Source organism: Hibiscus syriacus, unplaced genomic scaffold, assembly GCF_006381635.1.
Source record: "Hibiscus syriacus cultivar Baekdansim isolate YM2019G1 unplaced genomic scaffold, ASM638163v2 tig00111318_pilon, whole genome shotgun sequence".
Lineage (NCBI taxonomy): Eukaryota > Viridiplantae > Streptophyta > Magnoliopsida > Malvales > Malvaceae > Hibiscus > Hibiscus syriacus.
In genome coordinates, this window is record NW_024063058.1 from 87940 (window position 1) to 107473 (window position 19534).

General features: G+C 36.7%; 1 pseudogene; it reads left to right on the plus strand.

Moving 5' to 3' along the window:
* Positions 1–574: 574 nt before the first annotated feature.
* Positions 575–2775, plus strand: LOC120158523 (annotated as a pseudogene).
* The last annotated feature ends 16759 nt before the right edge of the window (positions 2776–19534 follow it).

Here is a 19534-nt window from a genome sequence, read left to right on the forward strand (position 1 = left end):
AACAAATTAGTATAGCATGAGAAATGATTTACAAAACTATATCCCAAATAATAATAATAATTAAAAAGGCAAAAAACATGGCCGGCTTTTACAAAACGAATTAAAATTAAACCCAAAATTTTACTATAGTTAGCATTTAACCCTATTCTCCCTTCCTCAATGGATTTAGGATTTTACAAAATGAAAAGGAAAAACAATTTCCCATCTCAATTTCCTCTCTTATTTTTCTACCTTAGGATTTGTTGCGGAAAGGGAAATTGAAGGAAGGCCTTGCTTCTTCTGTTCTCCTCTTTAACTGGTCCTTTTTTTTTCTGGGAAACTTTTTTTTTTGTGCATGTTTTTTTGTTTTTGACAGTGCCCTGTTAGTCTGCGACTTGTGCGCACTATTCAGCTGATCCCAAATTTGCTTTTTCATGTAAACCGGTGTGTATTCTCCTATTATCATGTCTTTTTCGCTTTGAATTTACCTTACTTTTTCTGGGAAATGGTATGTTGTGCATGTAAAGATAACCTGATGATGTTTCTAGTTTGGTTATAAATGCATATTGATTTCTTTTTCTTTAAAGGGTGAGATTTGATCGGAGTGTTCTGGACACTTTTCATCTTTATTCTTTCTTTCTTTTTTCTTTTTGGGTTGTTTGAAGTGGTTTACCAGATGAAAATTGAATTGGGTATGGGAGGTGGGGCTTGGAACGATGAAGATAAGGCTATGGTTGCCGCTGTATTAGGAACAAGAGCATTTGACTACTTGATATCAAGCTCGGTTTCAAATGAGAACCTTTTAATGACCATAAACAGTGATGAAAGTCTCCAAAACAAGCTCTCGGATCTCGTGGACCGTCCCAACGCTTCTAATTTCAGCTGGAACTATGCCATTTTCTGGCAAATTTCGCGGTCCAAGTCCGGCGATTGGGTCCTCGATTGGGGCGATGGGTGTTGTCGAGAGCCTAAAGAAGGAGAAGAATCCGAGACAACTCGGATTCTTAGTCTCCGACTCGAGGACGAGACTCAGCAGAAGATGAGGAAAGGGTCTTGCAGAAATTGCATACCTTGTTCGGTGGATCAGATGAGGATAATTATGCACTTGGCTTGGACAGAGTTACTGATACGGAGATGTTCTTTTTGGCTTCCATGTATTTTTCTTTCCCACGAGGAGAGGGAGGCCCTGGGAAGTGTTTTTGTCCGGGAAACATGTATGGCTCTCGGATGCATTGAGATCGGGTTCGGATTATTGTGTTCGGTCTTTCTTGACAAAGTCTGCTGGAGTTCAATCCATTGTTTTGGTCCCTACTGATGATGGTGTTGTTGAATTAGGGTCGGTTAGATCTGTGCCGGAAAGCTTAGAGTTGTTGCAGTCGATAAGAAGTTCGTTTCCGTCGAATTCATCTGTTCTTAGAGCAAAGCAAATGGTTGTAGCGGCAATACCTGTGGAGAATGAGAAAAAAACATGAAAATTCTTCCCATTTTTCAAATTTGGGAATTGTGGGAGGTGTTCCAAAGAATTTTGGGCAGGATCTGAACATTTCACATGTTAATTCCAGTCATCGGGAGAAACTAGCTGTTAGAAAGATGGAAGATAGGCCAACCTGGGGAGATTATGCTAATGGTGGTAAGCTTCTGTTTTCAAGGAATCAAAATGGTGTTCATGGCTACGGTTGGCCATATGTTGATGGTGTGAAACAAGGGAGTCGTACCAACTGTTATGTTGCTCAAAATGCGGCAAATAATATTCAGGAGCTTGTTAATGGAGATAGGGAGGAATTTAGGCTTAATCAGTACCAGTCACAAAAGCCTGTTCAAATGCAAATTGATTTTTCAAGGGCTACCTCAATGCCTTTTTCTGCAGCTACTCGGTCATTAAGCGCTGAATCTGAGCATTTGGATGTTGAAGCTCCTTTCAAGGAAGAGAAGCCAAGTGCAACTGATGAAAGGATGCCCCGAAAAAGAGGTCGAAAGCCTGCTAACGGTAGAGAAGAACCTCTTAATCATGTTGAAGCCGAGAGGCAGCGGCGCGAGAAACTGAACCAGAGATTCTGTGCCTTACGAGCTGTGGTGCCCAACGTATCAAAGATGGACAAAGCTTCATTGTTAGGAGATGCAATTGCTTACATCAATGAACTTCAGGCAAAACTGAAGGTCGTGGAATCAGAAAGGGAAAAGTTCAGTAGCACTTCCAGGGATCCGTCAGGGTTAGATCCCATTGCAAACACAGAGAATCATATCGGAGCAGCTAATATCGATGTTCAAGCAGTTCACGATAAGGTTGTTGTAAGAGTAAGCTGTCCTTTAGATTCACACCCTGCATCAAGAGTAATCCAAGCATTCAAAGAGGTAGATATCAATATACTCGAGTCGAAACTCATTGCAGCAGATGATACCGTGTTTCATTCATTTGTTATCAAGTCTCAAGGATCTGAACAGCTAACAAGGGATAAACTGATCACTGCATTTTTGCGCGAACCAAATTCGTTACAGCCATTATCATCATCTCTTGGATAGCACACAAACTGCATTTTAACATTGTCCGTATGCATAAAAAATTAATGTGAAGAACAGGATTTGAAGCTTCTTCAGAGGTTTTTGGATTATACAGCAAGGGATCCTTGAAGCAGGAGCATGAAGGGCCTGGTAGGAGTAGAAATAACTACTTATTTGACCAAGTAGGCAGCAAAGTTTATGTGATTTGTTTATATATTATATACATATATTCTGGCATAGTGAGTTATTTTTGCAAGATAAATTAAATTTCCAAGTTTAGTTGGCTGTTTTGAAACTGGTTTTTTGTACTTCGTTTCATCATAATCGCCATGTTACAATTCAGTATGCATATTGGTTCCTTTTCCAGGTGATCTGCAAGTGGTCTGAGTAGTTTAAGAGCTACCAAATTGGTAGGTTGCATAGTTAAACTTAGATACCACTTTTTCACCTCATTTCTAAGGAAGCATATGTAGGCTGAGTCTTTAGTCAAACATGACAGACTCACAGGTGAAAACCAAAATTATAAAATAAATAAAAAGACTTTGCAACTGCAGTCCACCAGAATCTATGACAATTAAGTCATTTTAGCAACTTAAAAGCATGTATAAATCTGTAGGTAGGTGCCTGAAATCAACAGTAAAGTTGGATTTTTTTAGCATTTATTTATGTATTGAGAACTTGTTTTGCAAATGGTAATTGTTCACATGGTCCAACCTCTATATTTACCTTAGAAAATTGCATTTGTAATATAGATTGCAGTGGCAAAAACAGAACCAGTTTTGACCATTCTTCATGCAAAAACAATGAGGGTGTGTTGGAACTTTAACTTTTGGTCCTAAGAAGACAAAATTTCTAGCAAAGTAGATACAGTACGGTATATTTTCTACAAGAATCATTCTTTTTCCTGGGGGAAAGGGCGTGCGGAGAACCGAATCTTTTCTGGAATTCAGGGCCATCCCTTTACATCTCTCCTTTTTATAAAGTAAATTTTGAGGTATCTCTAACTTTGTCAGAAAAAGAAAATCATAGAAAATATAATTAAGCATTTGATTAAGCCAAACAGATCTGGTTCAATAACACTGTAGATATGGGTTAAGTGGTCTTGTACAATCCGCGTTGCTCCAGCGTTTCCAGCCAATCAGTTACCATTGACATTCTTCATGCCGCACATGTGTGTTTTTTATGACGTTTTCTCTCTTACACAGTCCCCTGTATTTCCTTGAATGCAAAGTTTTAATTAATCTGAACTAAGATGTTGTAATTTGGCCTTCATCACTTCATCTTCAACCTTTGATTACTTGAAAATGCTTCCCCCATTTTCTCTTTATTGAAAGATTTCGTTGTCTGAAATTTGAACGGATAGCTGGTGAAACATGTGGCCTAAAACGAGGGGGACCACCAGGGCCGGCTCTGGGCCGGGGCAGGAGGGGCGCCCGCCCAGGGCCCATAATATTCAGTCGACCCTGCATATAAGAAGTAGAAAAAGTAGAGTAACGGGAAATAGAAAGAGAGGAAATTGAACCAGACAGACGCTTTAAAACAAAAATTAGAAAAACTGCTCCATTAAATGGGTTTTCCATCATTGGGCAAAATCCAATTAACCAAACTTTAATATCATTTTAATCCTTTTTTAATAATTTTAATTCAACGTTTTTTTAAGATAAAAGACCTTTGAGATTTGACTAAATAGTCACTTGATTTTTTTTAATATTTTGATACCTACTATTTCATTTTAGAAAGAAAATATGTATTTTAGAGAGTTGATAATTTGTTGACTAACGATTTTCATCCATGGAGGGATTTTTTTACTCCAAAATAAACTATTGAATTAAGAAATGCTTATACAAGATGTTTAATTTAAGAAATGCTTTTCCACGAGACAATATTTTTACACTAAAATCAATGATTCTACATTAGAAAATGCTAGAAGGTAATATTTTTATAAGTATTTGTATACTTAAATATATTTTTGACATTGTATTAAATTATTGTTTGTTTAATTTAATAAAAAATTCTAATATAAATTTTATATTACATATTTTATTTTATTTTATTTTTGAATTAGGGGCTTATTTTTTATTTCGACTCGACCCAAAAAATAGTCAAGACTAGCCATGTGGGTTCACGTATGGCCATGCGGGTTCATTTTCTGAAATGAAAGTGTTTTTCTAAGTTAAAGATTATTTTTTTCTCATAAGTTACAGATTATTTTTTTCTCATAATAAATTAAGAGAAGCTTTTCTAAGCTGAAATTGTTGAAAAATTACTTGATGTTAACAATGTCACAAGAAAGATTGAATGAGCTACCTATGTTATGTAATGAAAAAAATATGTTGAAAAATATTGATGTTGACGCTATGATTTTGTATCAAAAAATGCTCGAAGACAATATTTTCTATAAATATTTGTGTGCTTTAATATAATTTTTTAACATTTTTGAGATGATAATTAATTACTATTTTTTTATTTTAATAAAAAAATAATATCAATTTTATAATATATATTTTTTATAATTTTTTAAAATTAGAGACTCATTTCTTTTATTTCGTCCCGGGCCAAAAAAATACCCAGAGTCGGCACTGATGACCACCAATGAAGGTTGCCTCAATCTCTTTTGCTCTCCCTATTTGCCTTAGATCCCATCTCCCACGTTACCTTGTAGTCCACATCTAAGGCCCCATTTCATTTGCTTCTTACAACTTATTTACGGAATATGCATATTATTTTGAAACTGAATTTTTTTCTTCACTTTTTCATCTCAAAGTACAAGATTAATTCAGATGTACATTGTAGTCAATATAGGTAAGTGTATCCGCCTCAAGTTTAAATTTCATTATGTTATTTATTTATTTTATTAATTGTCTTTATCTTGAACTTTTATCTATCCCTAATCCGCATAAAAATTTATATATTTTTTATAGTAATCACTAATTTTATTAAAAAGATAAAATATCCAAAATTACAATGAATATTTACGACCAAAAACTGATCATATAACTAAGACATTTTTCTATAATCATCAACATATAAACTAGTCAATTAAGATCACAAAATGACCATATAAGGAAATGGTTTAAAACCTAATAAAAAAACTCAAACAAAAGATAAATACGAACAAATTTGTCTGCATCGGTAAACAAACTACAAAAGTGGATAAATATACTGAAAGATCACTGACAAATCACAAATCAGAATCGAGCAAAATGAAAAAATTATCCGCGAATACAAATCACGTATCCAAATCTTATATGAGGGTCCAAAGAAAGGAAGATCAACATAACAAATAAACAAAATCTTGATCAATTGTGACGATGTCAAATCTAACCCAAGGAAAAGATAAACTAAAATAATAGTCAAACGACTGAAAATGTGTCATAAAGGCGGAGATGAACATGTAATAAAGACAAAATTATTGAAAACTAATAAAAATAAAAATGTGATATAAGAAATTAAATAAAAACTAAAAATATATTTACAACGGCAACTTACACTGGTGTTGTTGGCTATCAACTAAGAATGAAAATAAAATATAAACGATTTTAAAAAAATATATATATATATATATATATATATATATTATATGTATCTATTTAAAAAATATTTTTGGGATAATGAATTAGATTAAATCACAGCGGTTCATTATTTTTAAAAAATAGTATTTTTCTTTGAAAATTAGTATAAAGCCAGGAGATGAAAGTAAATGTAAAATTGGTTTAGTTTTGGAAAAAACATTTATAAGAGGTCCAAAAATACGATGCTAATTGGTCCCAAGTAGCAGGAACGGAGCCAATATTAAATTATGGCAGGATAAACAAGAATTTAAATAGTGGTTCGTTTTCAAAATAGCAGCCATTATATAGCGGTAAAAATATCATCTGAAATTGTTGTTGCACAATCGTGATACCTTAATAGCATCTGCTATTATCATAATCGTGATAAATGTGACACAACCGTAACCGTAATTTAAATTCTTGAGATAAGTTTTCTAATTTTAAAAACAAATATGATTAATTAAAGAGAAAATCGCCTCAGTGACCAAAAAAAAGTTATAATATACGATTTTAACCAACTTTTTTTGGATTTGCCAAAATGACCAACAAAATCGCAACGCGAAATAAAAATCGCAACGCGATCCCCAGAATCGCAAATCAGTTTCCAGAATCGCAACGCGATTCTTGAAAATCGCGATGCGATAGTACAAATTCGCATTGCGATTTTCCATAATCGCAACGCGAATATGAAAATCGCAACGCGAACACATAAATCGCAACGCGTATCCGTAAATCGCAACGTGTATCCGTAAATCGCAACGCGTATGGGTAAATCGCAATGCGTATCCGTATATCGCAACGCGTATCCGTAAATCGCAACGCGTATCCGTAAACCGCAACGTGTATCCGTAAATCGCAACGCGTATCCGTAAATCGCAATGCGTATCCGTAAATCGCAACGCGTATCCGTAAACCGCAACGTGTATCCGTAAATCGCAACGCGTATCCGTAAATCGCAATGCGTATCCGTAAATCGCAACGCGTATCCGTAAATCGCAACGATAATCCGTAAATCGCAACGCGTATCCGTAAATCGCAACGATAATCCGTAAATCGCAACGAGAATCTGTAAATCGCAACGATAATCCGAAAATCGCAACGAGAATCTGTAAATCACAACACTGAAATTTTGGGTATATAACACTGAAATCATAAACTAAATCCCTAAATCGCAACTCATTCCATCTCCATCTATCACTCTCTCCGGCGACATCGTTCCTATATCCAACGACATCCTTCCCCATCCGGCAACAGGTCTTAGTTTCGCATCTCGTTTGTTTAGTTACAACCATGAAATCATCTAATGTTGATCATGTTTGGATAGATTTGTGTTTTGGAGGGTCATGGGATAATGTTAATGGTGTTTTACAATATATGCCTTTACCCATAAATCTTCAACTAAAATTGTCTTTACAAAAGTTAACTTATGAAACTCTAATGCTACGTGTTTCAAATAAATTGAATTTAGAGCCCCTAAGTGGATTTAGGCTATCTTATCAGAGAAATGGTAAAGTTTATTTGTTAACCGACAATGAAGATGTTGAACGATTCATTGCTTACATTAGTGTTTCACAAGATGATGTTACATTGTATGTTGTTGAACCTAGAAGTAGTATTGTTGGGTCAGTAGTGGGTAGTAATCAACTAAGTTTTTCTCAAAACCCACAACCTTTCTCTAATCCAAATCCCAATCAACTTTCAGCACCAAATTCCGGTTTTCGTATTGACCAGTTAGACGATGATGAGCCAACAGAAAAAATTGTGAGTACTAGTCAGTATTCGAAATTTGGTCTTGGTCAATATCCGGACTTTGATATTGGTCAATACACGGATTTTGATGATGTTTCAGAAGAAGAAACAGACCATGCGTGTAATGATATTGATATTGGTCAATACCCGAATTTTGATGATGAAACAGCCGTTGCCGAAGAATGTAATGTTGATGATAATGAGGAGGAAGTTACGACTGTGAATGAACATGTTGAACATCCATTCTGTAATTCATATAATCCTGAAGAAGAAAAAGAAGAAGAAAAAGTCCCCGAAGAAAAGAAAATGCCACGGGCGTATAACTGGAATATGCCAGAATTACTTCAGATACCGGAAGAAGAGTTGATAAAGAAAGCAGTTGATTGTTACACAAAAGTTATTCGTATCAAGAAAGATGATTGTTTTGATACAAAGGAAGACTTGAAGATAGCTTTATATACGAAATGTGTGGAAGATGGCTATCAACTAAAAGTTAACAAATCAAGCAAAGATCGTTTCGAAACAAGGTGTATGATTGACAAAAACTGTACGTGGCGTATGATTGCAAAGAGAATAAAAGATTGCAAAATGTTTCAAGTTAGGACTTTTATTGATAAACATACATGTTCAAGAACCCAAGTTTTTCCTCACCATAGACAGGCAAACAAAAAGGTGTTGGGTGGTTTTCTGGCTGAGTTAATGTTTTGAATGGCAGGGTATATCGGGGACATGAAATTATGACTGACATGAATGCTCGGTTCAAGATTAGTATATCATATTCTCAAGCTTGGAGAGCCAAATGTTATGCCTTGGAATTGTTGAGGGGGTCGCCAGAAGCATCGTTTGCCCAACTGCCGGCTTATTGTCACAATTTAAAGCTGAAAAATCCTGGGTCGGTAACTCATATCAAAACAGATAGAGATGGACGCTTTGAGTTGCTGTTTATCGCCATTGGTGCTACGGTTAGTAAATCAATATAATTTTGTTGACTCATTTTTGTTAGTTACATGCATTTCACATTTAAATGATTATATTTCTTGTGTATATTATTTTGTAGATTCGTTCGTTTATTACTTGCATGCGCCCAGTTATTATAGTTGACGGAGCACATTTGAAAGGTCGATACCTTGGAGTAAACTTATTAGCAGTAGCCATGGATGCTAACAATGGGATATTGCCAATAGCTTACGGGGTTGGCAAATCTGAAACCTCTGATTCATGGACATGGTTTATGGGGCATCTTAGGGATTGCATAGGTCCTATTAGCAATCTGACAATCATATCCGATAGGGCAAACTCAATTGACAACGCTGTTAGAAGGTGTTTCCCAGATGCTTTTCATGGACTTTGTGGTGTTCATTTGTATAGAAATCTAAAATCAAGGTCTGCTGGTATAAAAAAGCACAAATGGACATACTGGAAGGCTGTAAAAGCTTATCGGGAAGTGGATTTCAATAAGCATATAAATTGTTTAAGACGTGTTTTGCCTCAGTGTGCTCAAACACTAGAAGATGTCGGGTTTGAAAGATGGTCAAGAGTACATCAACTTGGAGCAAGATATGGTTTCATGACGTCTAATAGTGCAGAATCAATCAACGCTCTAAGTCGTCATTCCCGGAAATTACCCATTACTATGTTAATGGAGTTTTTTCGAGCCTCTATTCAACAGTGGTACTACAAGAAAAGAAACCATGCAGGTATTATTTCTTTGAATTCGTAACTTATCATATTTATATTTTACTAAGTATTGTTTATTTAAATTTACAGGAACATTGGAACATCGTGTTACACCATGGACTGAAAAAAAGATAACGAAACGTGTTGTGAAGTCAACGTCATGGAGAGTTGAACCATGTTCAAACACTTTGTTTCAAGTACTGGATAATAACTTAAATGGGCTAGTCGATCTAAATGCAAAGACGTGTAGTTGTATGAAATGGCAAACATCTGGTTATCCGTGTGGCCATGTTATAAAAGTTGCTCTTCATTTAAACCAAGATGATTCAAGCGCATACGCTATGGATTGCTACACTACAGAAGTTTATCGACAGACTTATGCCGAGATTGTCTACCCTATTCCACATCCTTCTGAGTGGGACATACCAGATGACTTACAAACAGTTTTGCCACCAGCCATGGACAGAAGGCTACCTGGCCGACCAAAAAGTCACGATCGTATACCGTCTAAGGGTGAAGAGAAGAAGAGATCGACATGTAGTCGGTGCAAGGAAAGTGGTCATACAAGGTTGACATGTGGATCACCAGTGCCATCAAAATCATCTTTTCCTCTACCAAAATATGGATCCTCATCAAAATCCAAAGCTCATATGGTGTGAACTTTGTATTATGTAAACGTTGTTATTCAGTTGTATTATGTAAACGTTTTAACATTTAACATTTTATGTGTATTATGTAAACGTTGCCATCAAAAGCTCATATGCAAACGTTGTATTATGTGGATTTTATGTGTGAACTTTTAACATTTTCAGTTGAATTAATGACTCAGGCCAACCATTTTGACTTAACCAACTCTTGTTATTCAGTTGTTATCACTATTAGGCATGCATTTGACTATCGCAACACGGAAAATACAATCGCAACGCGAAATGAAAATCCCAACATGAAAATCGCAATGCGGAAATGAAAATCGCAACGAGAGAATCGCAATGCGAAATGAAAATCGCAATGCGAAATGAAAATCGCAACGCGAGAATCGCAATGCGAAATGAAAATCGCAATGCGAAATGAAAATCGCAATACGAAATGAAAATCGCAATGCGAAATGAAAATCGCAATGCGAAATGAAAATCGCAACGAGAGAATCGCAATGCGAAATGAAAATCGCAATGCGAAATGAAAATCGCAACGCGAGAATCGCAATGCGAAATGAAAATCGCAATGCGAAATTAAAATCGCAATACGAAATGAAAATCGCAATGCGAAATGAAAATCGCAATGCGAAATGAAAATCGCAACGAAAGAATCGCAATGCGAAATGAAAATCGCAATGCGAAATGAAAATCGCAACGAGATAATCGCAATGCGAAATTATAAACGCATTGCGATTTTCATTTCCGCATTGCGATTTTCATTTCGCATTGCGATTCTCTCGTTGCGATTTTCATTTCGCATTGCGATTTTCATTTCGCATTGCGATAGTCATTTTGCCTTCAACATAATGCAGATTGAAATCAACAAAATCAACCATTACATTTCAATCAATTAAACAAGCACAAATAAGAATTATGTTCGCATCAATTACACAAATCAACTTTTACAAATCATCTTTTACAAATCAATTAAACAATCAAAAATTGAATCAACTTTTACAAATCAATTAAACAATCAAAAAACAATCAATTAAACTATTGAATCAACTTTTGCAGCTCGACATCATTTTCACGCAGTTCACTTCTGAGATTAACCTGCAGAAACCAAACATTTGTTCAAACAACACTTTCTACGCAAATTATTGAATTCTAATTACTTAACCAAACATTTTCATTTATAAGTATATAAACTTACCAATTGTTTATGGACATTTTTATAACGCGGATGCAGGTAGGCAGCGTCTCGTATATATCGATTTAGCCATATAATGCCGAAACCACAAGCCTACTGCAGCTTTATCTCTATCGGTGGGAGGTAGATACTTGATGCTTCCCGTCGTCAAACGCTCCAACGCCAAGCATACGAGAGGACCACAATCTCCTCTGGCTCCGCTCGTTTGTTGTGGCGCGGTCTCGTCTCTAATAACTGTAATATTGAGCTTCTTTGGCTTCTTGTTTCCAGAACGAGTCCAATAATTGATCGCATCCAAGAATTTAGCCAAATGAGAGCTCCATCCCTTAATAACATCTCTTAAATCAGCCAATGATATGTAATTTATCATGCTGTCATACACTATTGTCTTAAGGGATGGGAGCTGAAGCTCGACGAGAATCCAATGTTTACGTTCCAAAACAGGGATAAACACCTGCAATCATAAGTAATAATTCATTCATTTGCGCACTTATTTCATAAAACCTTTAAACTCAATCTAAAATAAATACTAACCTTATCGACCTCCCACCATGCAGGATAAAGTTTAGCTTGTCCATTGCCCAAATCAAATGATTCATCTCGTGCATTCTTCAAGTGAACGGCGTGAAAAGACGTCGGCATTATTGTATATCGTAAATTTTTATTTTTCTTAAGTTTTCTTATTATTAGAAGACGTGTCACCCACGCATCGATATGCTGTTTTACAAAAAAAGACATATATTAGTGACTTACATAAATTTAAAAAAAAATTAATCAAATTGAAATATAAGAAAAATATAAGACTTACCCCCCCATCGAAATAGCCATTGTCTTCGACCCCTAATAATACGCCCCACCAAGGCCGTTCAAGCAACAAAAAGATATCATCGGTGAGCTTGCATATGTCAGTGAAACACCCCTTGCTCCGCTCATGTAGATAAAAATCAACTGCGGTCTTAGCCCAAAGGGTGTTATCCAAAATTGTGTCCGGTAGTTGTTCCCTCTCCTCTTCAGATACCGGTATGGTACTGGCCGGTAACTCATACGAGAGCCAACTCTCATCCATCATGTCCGGAACCGGTGGGGGTTTCTCAATACTTCGATATATTACCCCATGTGAATCGGGCTCTGGAATGGTGGGAGGGACCTCTTCAACGATGACAGTTGCCTCTTGAACGGTGGGAGGGGACTCTCGAGGAATGATATGGGGGGCCTCTTCAACGATAGGAGTGGACTCTTGAGGGATGACAGGCGAGTCGGGCTTCTTCTTGCGGTGTCTTCGCACTATTGGGGTGTACGGAGACTTAATAGCACGTGCACGCTGTCTGATGCGTGAACTCCGTCGTGCAAGCATAACCCGACGTAAAGCATCCACTCTATCGGGCCGCTAAATAATTAAATACAAAAATCAGTAAATAAACAGACATGATATTTAAACAGTGAAAACAAAGACAAATATGTTTCAAACTTGCATTGTATTCACCCAAGTCATTATTCTATCATAGTTCACAAAATGCATCAGATAACAAAGAAAAATATGTTTCAAACTAATACCCTGAAGTTAGTATTTGTCTTTGATTTGTCTATTGGTTGAAGTAATGCAATCCATTCAAGTTTCAATTTGCAGAAGAAGAAATAGTTTACTTTCGCAACACGAAACTTAAAATCGCAACGCGAAACCAAAATCGCAACGCGAAATGAAAATCGCAACGACAGAATCGCAACGCGAAATGAAAATCGCAACGAAAGAATCGCAACGCGAAATGAAAATCGCAATGCGATTTTGGTTTCGCGTTGCGATCTTGTCGTTGCGATTTTGGTTTCGCGTTGCGATTCTGTCGTTGCGATTTTCATTTCGCGTTGCGATTTTGGTTTCGCGTTGCGATTTTAAGTTTCGTGTTGCGAAAGTAAACTATAAATTCTTCTGCCAATTGAAACTTGAATGGATAAATTTACTTTCAACCAAAAGACAAAACAAAGACAAATACTATTTCACAGTGTTAAAGAATACACAGTTTAGCAGAATTGGCAGCAACCGAACAAATTTACTTTCAACCAAAAGACAAAACAAAGACAAATACTATTTCACAGTGTTAAAGAATACATAGTTTAGCAGAATTGGCAGCAACCGAACAAATTTACTTTCAACCAAAAGACAAAACAAAGACAAATATATTTCACAGTGTTAAAGAATACACAGTTTAGCAGAATTGGCAGCAACCGAACAAATTTACTTTCAACCAAAAGACAAAACAAAGACAAATACTATTTCACAGTGTTAAAGAATACACAGTTTAGCAGAATTGGCAGCAACCGAATAAATTTACTAAGCAATCTAAGTGAAATGGCTAATCTAAGTGAAATTACGAGTAAATTTATCATTAAGTTAAATATGGAAAATCTTAAACTTACCTCGTTGCGTAGAGTATGAACCTCATTCTGCAACGATACTATCATCTCACGTAGAGCGGCAACCTCACCACGTAAAGTTGACACCTCCACACGCCATGCACCATCGTTATCGCGTAGAGTACCGATCTCCTCACGCAAGGCATTGACCTCATCACGTAACTCCCTTGACTCATCCCGTTGAGGTGGAGGTGGAGAACAGGGAGATAGGAGTCGTGGCATCTTTGCCGGTCGCCTATCATGAGGTGATGGTGGAGAAGAGGCTCGATGATGTGACGGGATAGGTGATGGCTCTCGTTCTAGAGGTGTATAGTCGTCACGATCGGGTGATGGCTCTAGGTGAGGTGATGGCTCTCGAATTGGAGGAAGTGGATGCTGCTCATCATCCGTGCCATCAAAAAAACTCTGACTAGCTTGCCACCAATCAGTGGCAAGCTCTTCCTCCGTGGGTGACAGTCTTTGTAATGGAATGTTGGTCTCCTAAAATATAAAAACTCAAACAAAGTTAAACGTCTACTATTAATAACTTGTTTATATATTATATGAAAGTATTTGTGTTAACTTACATTATTTATTGTGGCATATGGTATTAAGTCTTCCCAATCCAACAGAGTTTTCCTCTTCCAGGAAATAGCCCTGGGAATATCATTTGACGTTTTTATTGCATATGTACGCATGCTGGGGAAAGCCTCGAATATCCAAATCTACAAACAATATAATAACAAAATTAGTAATTGTTAAATAATTAATTATAATTTTAGAAACATTATATAGAAATTCTTACCTTAAAGGCCCAAACAAAGCCTGACAAAGTGTATTTGGACCCATCGCCCCGCAAACTTTTGCGGTCATCAAAGGCAGACGACAACTTAGTCCAGGTAGCTTTCCATATATACGAACCCCACGGAAACAGATTCCATGCATTCAGGTCCTCTACCAATATTATTAGCTCCCGATGAATAGGTTGTCTGGCCTCTCTGCCTAAAAAGCCGGCATACACAAGTAGTAGAAGGCATACTCGGACAACATCGACGTCTTCCATCCGAGTGAAACCAGCTTTCTTATTAAATAATTTCTTCAGGTCGTCGACATGTAGGTTCGGCTTCTCCATTGACTCATCCGGAAAAACCCGGGATAACCATGATGGGCGGGCGATATGACGAGTGTACCGGCCTACATCATCGTGTCCGAATCGTAGACCAGTGATTAAGCAGAACTCCTTCCGCCCAAAGCAAGTATACGCTGGTGGAAAATGAAACCATATCTCTTCCTCACCACGTTGTATACTGTCGGGTAGATTTGATGTCATGGTCTGAAGCCACAAATGGGTCAAATTAGCATCTCCACCCGGATGCTGTACTCTCAGCCATGGCCCGAAGCAGGTTTCCTCAAACAATTGTCTTTGAGCAGGTGAAAGCTTCTTTGCAATTGTAGTGGCCAGGCTGACTTTATTTCTCAAGGTCAATTGAGCCGAAAAAAATTTCTACAAAAACAATAAACATACCAAGTTAGATATACCAAAAACTACACTGTGAAGATATACCAAAAACAATAAACATAAAAAGTAGTAGTTTATTCTTTAAACTAAAATTTGCAACACTGTTTTGTCTTTTGGTTGAAATGAAAATCGCAACGAGAGAATCGCAACGCGAGATGACAATCGCAACGAGAGAATCGCAACGCGAAATGAAAATCGCAACGAGAGAATCGCAACGCGAAATGAAAATCGCAATGCGATTTTGGTTTCGCGTTGCGATTCTCTCGTTGCGATTTTCATTTCGCGTTGCGATTCTCTCGTTGCGACAGTCATTCTCTCGTTGCGATTTTCATTTATCTCGTTGCGACTCTTCTGCAAATTGAAACTTGAATGGATTGCATTACTTCAACCAAAAGACAGAACAAAGACAAAGACAAATACTAACTTGAAAATCGCAACGAGAGAATAGCAACGCGAAATGAAAATCGCAACGAGAGAATCGTAACGCGAAATGAAATCTAAGTGAAATGGTTAATCTATTATTGAAATGACCAGTAAACTTATCATCAGTTTCAATATGAAAAACCTACAATAATGCAAACATTTCAAAATAAAAATAATTAAAAAAACTAACCCTCGGAGGTTGATTTTCCATTTCTGAATATTGTGAGGGATTTCTGACCGTGAATGGTTGTGAGGGATTTCGCCGGAGATGGGGACGGAAATCTTCGGAGATGGGGACGGATTTCTTCGCCGTAGAGAGTGAGAGATGGAGATGGGACTGAGTTGTGATTTTAGGTTTTAGGTTATGAGTTGCGATTACGGGATTTTGTCTTAATATTCTTTTTGTAATTTGAAAATAAAATACGCGTAGCGATTATAATGGCGCTTTAAATATCGCGTTGCGATTTACGGATACGCGTTGCGATTTTATGTATTATCGTTGCGATTTACGGATACGCGTTGCGATATACGGATACGCATTGCGATTTACCCCATACGCGTTGCGATTTACGGATACGCGTTGCGATTTATGTGTTCGCGTTGCGATTTTCATATTCGCGTTGCGATTTTGGAAAATCGCAATGCGAATTTGTACTATCGCATCGCGATTTTCAAGAATCGCGTTGCGATTTTGGAAACTGATTTGCGATTCTGGAAACTGATTTGCGATTCTGGGGATCGCGTTGCGATTTTTATTTCGCGTTGCGATTTTGTTGGTCATTTTGGCAAATCCAAAAAAAGTTGGTTAAAATCGTATATTATAACTTTTTTTTGGTCACTGAGGCGATTTTCTCTTAATTAAATATGTCGTAACCGTCTTTCGGTTGGGCCTCGGAATTAGGCTTCGACTTAAAAAATGTGGATTGGAGTCGCCACCGACTATTTTAATACGAATTTAGGTGGGTCGGACACCATCTTACCTGATCTGCGTTTTTACCAGAAATGTGTCGGGTTCGGGAGTCGGTTACGATCAAGGAAGGATTAGCACCCTTGAACCGCCATTTCGGTACCAATTAATTTGCCGGTTGTCTTAGTTGTGAAAATTCAAAATTTAAATTAAAATTTAACAGTCATGGTTTAAATTACTTACAATTGATTGATTTGAATACCCTTAAAAGATAAAAAAGTTAGATTCGTAGCGGAGTATAAAAATCGAATTAGGATAACAAGTGTGCAAACGTGAGAATAATAAATAAAATAAGAAAAAAAAAATGAAAAATAACAAAACACGTAAAAAATAATAATAAAAATAAACAAAATGAATAAAATGTTAAAAAAAAGGCACAGATAAAGGGGGTATTGTTCCGAGTCCAATATCCTTCATCGTGAAGTTGAGCCTGGTAATTGGATATCATTCATCGTGAAGATGAAATCCAAGTGGGTAGTATTGTTCCGAGTCTAATATCCTCTGTTGTGAAGTTGAAATTGGCTCTGGAACTGAAAAATTGTTTGTTGACAGCCAGTCGCCCATTCACTGTGAAGTTGAGCTTGTGTTGTCTCGAGTTCAATATCCTTCGTTGTGAAGTTGAAATTGACTCTGAATGAAACTGAAAAGTTGTTTGTTGACAATCAGTCGCCCCTTCGTTATGAATTTGAGCTTGTGTTGTCTTGAGTTCAATATCCCTCGTTGTGAAGTTGAAATTGGCTCTGAAATTGGGAAGCCCCTTCGTTGTGAAGTTGAGCCTCAAATGACACGATATCCTCCGTCGTGGAGTTGAAATCGCGGATGGCCCCTTCGTCGTGATGTTGAGCCTTGACTTGAATATCCTTCGTCGTGAAGTTGAAATCCAAGTATTGTATGTTGCGGGTGGACACGATTCCCTTCACCGTGAAGTTGAAACTGTGGATGACCCCTTTATTGTGAAGTTTGGCTTCGAGTTAGATATCCTCCGTCGTGAAGTTGAAATCTACTCTCTAGCAAATTGTGTCGCTTTGAGTTCAATATCCTTCGCCACAAAGTTGAAATTGACTCTAGCTAAAACCTGAAAAAATTATGCATATATGTGATGCTATGAATGCAATGCTCTTAGGTGTGCCTAAAATGCATATGCAACATATGTTATCTTGGGGCTCTGGAGAGAAATCTCGATCTCTGGTTGCCTGTCTGGATTCTTGATTCTTGAATCTTCAAGTTCTGATCCCTGATCTTGAATTCTTCAAATGTTCAAATCTGATGTGTACATTCTATTTTTTATTTGATAAATGCTTCTCGACCATCTCAAGTATGTGTCTGAGCTGAGTGTAACGGTTCAGATGATGCTTCAAGAGAAGTTGTCTCGAAAGAGATAGAATTCGTTTCAAGGGAAATGATCTCAAAGATATTTGTTGTTTCATGAAAAACAGTCTCAAGGGAAACAAAATTTTGTTTTAAGGGAAATAAATTTGAAGATTTTGTGTTTCAAGAGAAACTGTCTCAAGGGAGACAAAATTTGTTTTAGGAGAAATAAATTCAAAGATTTTGTTTCAAGGGAAACTGTCTCAAGAGAAACGAAATTTGTTTCAAGAGAAACTGTCTCAAGAGAGACAAAACTTAGTTCCAAAAGAAACTGTCTCAAGGGAGACGAAATTTGTTTCAAATAAAACATATTCAAATATTTTGTTTTAAGGGAAACTGTCTCAAGAGAGACAAAATTTGTTTCAAGGGAAACTGTCTCAAGAGAGACGAAATTTATTTCAAGGGAAATGTTTGCAATGTTTATGTTTCAAGAGAAACTGTCTCAAGGGAGGAAAAATTTTGTTTCAAGGGAAATTATCTCAAGCGAGATAAAATCTTCTTTTTAAAAACAGTCTTGAGTGAAATGATATGCCTTCGTTCGAGTGAAACAGTATCAAGTGAAACAAAGTCTGTTTTAAGAAAAGAAATCTCAAGTGAGATAATCATCTACATTAAATGAGACTGTCTCATGCGAGACAAAATTTATATTGTAAATATTGAATCTAAAGATGAATGTCGATCTTTCAATCTGTCGAGTTGGTTGAAGTGTGACTTCTTGCTGTTGAGTTAAGCAACCACCATTGATTTTTACAAACTCATTTGAATCAAGTATCTTTCGCCTTGAAGTTGAAACTTGACTCTAAAGATGTGGAGGAAAAGCCTTTGGAAGATCTGATCGTTCGCATCAGGATTTTGAATCCCCGAAGATGCCCCAATATTTAATGTTGAATCTCCAAAAATGCCCCAACATTAAAAGTGCCCCTATTGTTCCTCATTTCTTGCTTCAACATTAATTCTAAGCATGAGATTACTGTCTGAGAGCCACATGACATTTACCAAGAACCACTCTAGAGAGATTGTCTTATTTGAAAAATTGTTTCTCTTTTATTTTCAAAGTTCTGAAAATATCAATTAAAAAAGTTTTGAAAAAGTTTTGAAAATATCGCCCCTTTCACGGTTTTACAATTGAAACGAATCATAAAACTAGAGTTCATTGGATATCAAAGAATTAATTAAATTGTTAATCCTTCAATAAATTCTAGCTATTCGACAAGTGTCAAGATCAAAGCTATCCTTGGGAAATAGTTAAGTAAGGAAAGGATAACAAAAGTCTTAAGTTATTGTATTTCGTCAAATGTTTGGCATTTTTTTTATTTGATGCTCAAAGGTTTGACGGGGTAACTTGTATGCTCGTCTACTGGAAGTGTTCTCCAACTCCCAGCTTTCATGGTCAAGCTCGGATTGTGCGATGTCTTATCAAGGAATTCGTGCGATCGCCTCAGCTGTCCAATTTTTGTATTCGAGCTGGCTTTTCAGGTTTTCAACTCGAATCCTCCTTTGGTTTTAAGACGTCATTCGGAATTTACGTCTTGAACCCCCCTTTGTTATTTTTCTCTATCATGCATTAAT